At 33.9% G+C, this 6,000-nt stretch overlaps 1 non-coding gene across 1 annotated transcript; it reads left to right on the plus strand.

Annotated features, from left to right (window-relative positions):
• The first annotated feature begins 684 nt into the window (after positions 1-684).
• On the plus strand, positions 685-788 carry LOC112718751 (small nucleolar RNA R71). Its single transcript, XR_003161077.1, has one exon. It is a non-coding gene; the product is annotated as a small nucleolar RNA R71 (small nucleolar RNA).
• Positions 789-6,000: the final 5,212 nt, after the last annotated feature.

Below are 6,000 nucleotides of genomic sequence, written 5' to 3' on the forward strand. Positions count from 1 at the left end.
ATGACTTTCTTACTCAGCTGGCCTACTTGTGCCTCCAAATTTCTAATGGAGGATCTTGTTTCATTCATGAAACTGAAAGTGGCCTTTGACAGATCAGAGACTATATTGGCTAGATTAGAAGTGTTTTGTTCAGAATTCTCTGTCTGTTGCTGAAAAGATGATGGATATGGCTTGCTATTGTTCAGCCTGCTGCGTCCACCATTGTTAAAGCCTTGTTGAGGCTTTTGTTGATCCTTCCATGAGAAATTTGGATGATTTCTCCATGATGAGTTATAGGTGTTTCCATAAGGTTCACCCATGTAATTAGCCTCTGCCATGGCAGGGTTCTCAGGATCATAAGCTTCTTCAGAAGCTGCCTCTCTAGTCCTGTTGGATGCATGTTGCCATCCATTCAGATTTTGAGAGATCATGTTGACCTGTTGAGTCAACACTTTGTTCTGAGCCAATATGGCATTCAGAGCATCTATTTCAAGAACTCCTTTCTTCTGAGGTATCCCATTATTCAAGGAATTCCTCTCAGAGGTGTACATGAATTGGTTGTTTGCAACCATGTCAATGAGTTCTTGAGCCTCTTCAGGCGTTTTCTTCAGGTGAATAGATCCACCTGCAGAATGGTCCAGTGACATTTTCGAAAATTCAGAGAGACCATAATAGAATATATCTAATATGGTCCATTCTGAAAACATGTCAGATGGACATCTTTTGGTCAGCTGCTTGTATCTTTCCCAAGCTTCATAGAGGGATTCACCATCTTTTTGTTTGAAGGTTTGAACATCCACTCTCAACTTGCTCAGCTTTTGAGGAGGAAAGAATTTATCCAAGAAGGCAGTGACCAGCTTATCCCAGGAGTCCAGGCTATCCTTAGGTTGTGAATCCAACCATATTCTAGCTTTGTCTCTTACAGCAAAAGGGAAAAGCATGAGTCTGTAGACTTCAGGATCAACTCCATTCGTCTTTACAGTCTCACAGATCTGCAAGAACTCAGTTAAAAACTAGTAAGGATCTTCATATGGAAGCCCATAAAACTTGCAGTTTTGTTGCATTAAGGCAACTAGTTGAGGCTTAAGCTCAAAATTATTGGCTCCAATGGCAGGAATGGAGATGCTTCTTCCATCAAATTTGGATGTTGGCTTTGTGAAGTCACCAAGCATTCTCCTTGCATTATTATTATTTTCGGCTGCCATCTCCTTCTCTTGTTCAAAAATTTCTGAAAGGTTACCTTTAGAATAATTTAATTTAGCTTCTCTTAATTTCCTCTTCAGAGTCCTTTCAGGTTCTGGATCAATTTCAACAAGAGTGCCTTTTTCCTTGTTCCTGCTCATATGAAAGAGAAGAAAACAAGAAAAAGAAGAGGAACCCTCTATGTCACAGTATAGAGATTCCTTTATGTTAGTAGAAGAAGAAGGGGGTAGAAGAATGAAGAAGAATTCGGAATTTTAGATGAAGAGAGGTGAAGAGAAGTGTTACTAATTAAATAATTAAATAGAAGAAGAAAAGAGAAGGGATATTTCGAAAATAATTTTTGAAAAAGGAGTTAGTAATTTTCGAAAATTAAATATAAAATAAGATTTAAAATTTAAAACAATTAAAAAGAAATTTTTGAAAAGGGGTGAGATATTTTCGAAAATTAGAGAGGGAAAGAGTAGTTAGGTGGTTTTGAAAAAGATAAGAGACAAACAAAAAGTTAGTTAGTTGATTGAAAAAGATTTGAAATCAAATTTGAAAAAGATAAGATAAGAAGTTAGAAAAGATATTTTGAAATCAAATTTTGAAAAAGATAAAATTTTTGAAAAAGATAAGATAAAAGATAAAAAGATTTAATTTTAAAATTGACTTAACTAACAAGAAACTACAAGATAAGATTCTAGAACTTTAAAGATTGAACCTTTCTTAACAAGAAAGTGACAAACTTCAAATTTTTTTGAACCAATCACATTAATTGTTAGCTAATTTTCGAAAATTTGATATAAAGATAAGAAAAAGATTTTGAAAATATTTTGAAAAATATTTTTGAAATTTTCGAAAAAGTAAAAAAATGAAAAAGATATAATTTTTTTGAAAAAGATTTTGAAAAGATAAGATTTTTAAAATTGAAAATTTGACTTGACTTGTAAGAAACAACTAATTTTAAAAATTTTTGACCAAGTCAACCCAAAATTTCGAAAATTTGGAGGAAAATAAGGAAAAGATATTTTTTATTTTTGAATTTTTAATTATGAGAGAGAAAAACAACAAAAATACTCAATGCATGAAATTTTTAGATCAAAACAATGAATGCATGCAAGAATGCTATGAATGTCAAGATGAACACCAAGAACACTTTGAAGATCATGATGAACATCAAGAACATAATTTTGAAAAGTTTTTGATGCAAAGAAAACATGCAAGACACCAAACTTAGAAATCTTTAATGCATGGAAAATATGAATGCAAAAGTGCACATGAAAAACAACAAACAACACAAAACAAGAAATCATCAAGATCAAACAAGAAGACTTGTCAAGAACAACTTGAAGATCATGAAGAACACTATGAATGCATGAGATTTTCGAAAAATGTAAGAAAAATTTTTAAAGCATGCAATTGACACCAAACTTAAAAATTGACTCAAGACTCAAACAAGAACACAAAATATTTTTAGTTTTTATGATTTTATTAATTTTTTTGGATTTTTATTAAAAAAAATTTTCGAAAATATTTTTGGAAAAACGAAAAAGAAAAGAAAAGTTTTTGAAAAGAAAATTACCTAATCTGAGCAACAAGATGAACCGTCAGTTGTCCACACTCGAACAATCCCCGGCAACGGCGCCAAAAACTTGGTGGACGAAATTGTGATCCATATTCTTTTGTACTTGTATGAAATCATTATTATGGCACCAGTTGAATTCACAACTCCGTTCAACTAACCAGCAAGTGTACTGGGTCGTCCAAGTAATAAACCTTACGTGAGTAAGGGTCGATCCCACAGAGATTGTTGGTATGAAGCAAGCTATGGTCACCTTGTAAATCTCAGTTAGGCAGATTAAATTGGTTTATGGGTTTTCAAAAATTAATAATAATTGGAAAATAAAAAGGAATAGAAATACTTATGTAAATCAATAGTGAGAATTTCAGATAGGTGTATGGAGATGCTGTGCTCCTCTTGAAACTCTACTTCACTACTCACTCTTCCTTCAATCCTTCTTACTCCTTTCCATGGCAAGCTGTATGTAGGGCATCACCATCATCGGTGGCTACTTTCAATCCTCTCGGGAAAATGGTCCTATGCGCTGTCACTACACGGCTAATCGTCTGGAGGCATCACCCTTGGTTGATGGCTACATCCCATCCTCTCAGTGAAAATGGTCCAAATGCTCTGTCACAGCACGGCTAATCATCTGTCGGTTCTCAATCAGGTTGGAATAGAATCCATTGATTCTTTTGCGTTTGTCACTAACGCCCAGCCTTCAGGAGTTTGAAGCTCATCACAGTCATTCAATACCGGAATCCTACTCGGAATACCACAGACAAGGTTAGACTTTCCGAATTCCCAGGATCCTACTCGGAATACCACAGACAATGTTAGACTTTCTGGATCCTCATGAATGCTGCCATCTATCTAGCTTATACCACGAAGATTCTGTTGGGAAATCTAAGAGATATGCGCCCGGCCTAAGGTAGAACGGAAGTGGTTGTCAGTCACGTGCGTTCATAGGTGAGAATGATGATGAGTGTCACGGATCATCACATTCATCAAGTTAAGTATAACGTATATCTTGGAATAAGAATAAAAGAGAATTGAATAAAAAGTAATAGTGATTGTATTGAAACTTGAGGTACAGCAGAGCTCCACACCCTTAATCTATGGTGTGCAGAAACTCCACTGTTGAAAATACATAAGTAAAAGGTTCAGGCATGGCCGAATGGCCAGCCCCCTTGAGTGATCAAGAGACCGAATAATCAAAGGCTAAACAGTCAAGAGATTAAACTGTCAAAAGATGTCTAATACAATAGTAACTTATCCTATTTATACTAGACTAGCTACTAGGGTTTACATGAGTAAGTAATTGATGCATAAATCCACTTCCGGGGCCCACTTGGTGTATGCTTGGGCTGAGCTTGATCTATCCACGAGCTGAGGCTTTTCTTGGAGTTGAACTCCAAGTTATGACGTGTTTTGGGCGTTCAACTCCGGATCATGACGTTTTTCTGGCGTTTAACTCCAGACAGCAGCATGTACTTGGCGTTCAACACCAAGTTACGTCGTCAATTTCCGAATAAAGTATGAACTATTATATATTGCTGGAAAGCTCTGGATGTCTACTTTCCAACGCCGTTGAGAGCGCGCCAATTGGAGTTCTGTAGCTCCAGAAAATCCATCTCGAGTGCAGGGAGGTCAGATTCCAACAGCATCAGCAGTCCTTTTGTCAGCCTTTTTTCAGAGTTTTGCTCAAGTCCCTCAATTTCAGCCAGAATTTACCTGAAATCACAGAAAAACACACAAACTCATAGTAAAGTCCAGAAATGTGAATTTAACATAAAAACTAATGAAAACATCCCTAAAAGTAGCTCAAACTTACTAAAAACTACCTAAAAACAATGCCAAAAAGCGTATAAATTATCCGCTCATCAGTCCTTAATATATTTAGTTGACACCTAGCAAAAATGAAACGACATCGTTTTAAAATTCGTGCCTAAATGAACAGAAGGAATAGGGAACAGGCGTCGCTAGTAGAAAAAGGGAAAAGAGGTAAGATTTTGATTCAATTAAAGACGATTTAATAATTTCATTTATTTAAGTTTTTATTTTTATTTTAAATCAAAGAAGATATTGAAATATAAATCAGTCCTATACACTTTACACCAAACATAATAGACTTAATTTAATCTCAATTTTTCAGTCTCGGTCAGTCCCAATCTCTCTTCCAAAAGCTACCTTATGGATATTTTTCCATATAATATAAATCGAAAAATGAACTAAAATGACCTCTTCTCACGAATTCTTTCTAATTGTGAGGCACATTCAAAAATGAAATATATAAACCCCAAATAAAAATAAAGAAAATTAAGACATTATAGGAAAAGAGGAGTTTGAACTTTTTTTTCAATTAAAAAAATCTTCTATACTTAATATTTATATCATCTTCTATTTATATATAGGGAGGTATATTATTATGGTATATTGTAAAACTTAAAATCAAACCTTAAAATAAAAATTGAATTCAACTTTCAAAATCTATTAATTTAATATAATTAAATTTATAAAATAAAATTACAAAATAAAAAAATAGTAATAGAAAAATGAATTTGAATATTCAATAGAAATAATATATCCATAAGAGTAGCGGATTAGCCCGCCCCGCCAAAAGTCCGTCCCACCTCACCTAGTGAGACGGTCTTGAATTCCTCCCCTGTCCCATCTAACAATGGGTTGGCAGACTAAGTCTGCCAATTCTCTTTTTTTTTAATTAATCAATTATTAAATATTAAACAATATATATAACCTCACAACCACTTCAATAAATTTATAATTTCTAAAGACATAAAAAAATTATAATTACTAACTTTACAAACATTAAAGTATTTATAATTCTAAATACGTAATAAACATAATCATTAACTAAGTTTTTTGAAACAATAATAAAACTAACATTATAAAAAATAAAACAAATATTCTCCATAACATATAATCGATCATTAAGTCTCTAATCAATCAAACATAGAACATAATCCAAATTATAACTTAGAATATTTTCAATGATCATCTTCAACTAAAAAAAAGACAGGCCCGCTAGGAAAGCCCGCCCCGCCAAAACCCATCGATTAAACATGACAGTTTCAAATTTCCAGCCCGACCCATCTTTTTGGTGAATTAAACAGACCAAACTGTCGAGTTCAGCCCATTTGCCACCCTAATAATATAGATATTGCTTGTATAGCAAAAACCATTTCCTTGTATGAATCGAAAAAAAAAACCATTTCCTTGCAGAGGAGTGTTTGTCCAACAAATGAAACAAGAAG

Source organism: Arachis hypogaea, chromosome 10 (assembly GCF_003086295.3).
Source record: "Arachis hypogaea cultivar Tifrunner chromosome 10, arahy.Tifrunner.gnm2.J5K5, whole genome shotgun sequence".
NCBI lineage: Eukaryota > Viridiplantae > Streptophyta > Magnoliopsida > Fabales > Fabaceae > Arachis > Arachis hypogaea.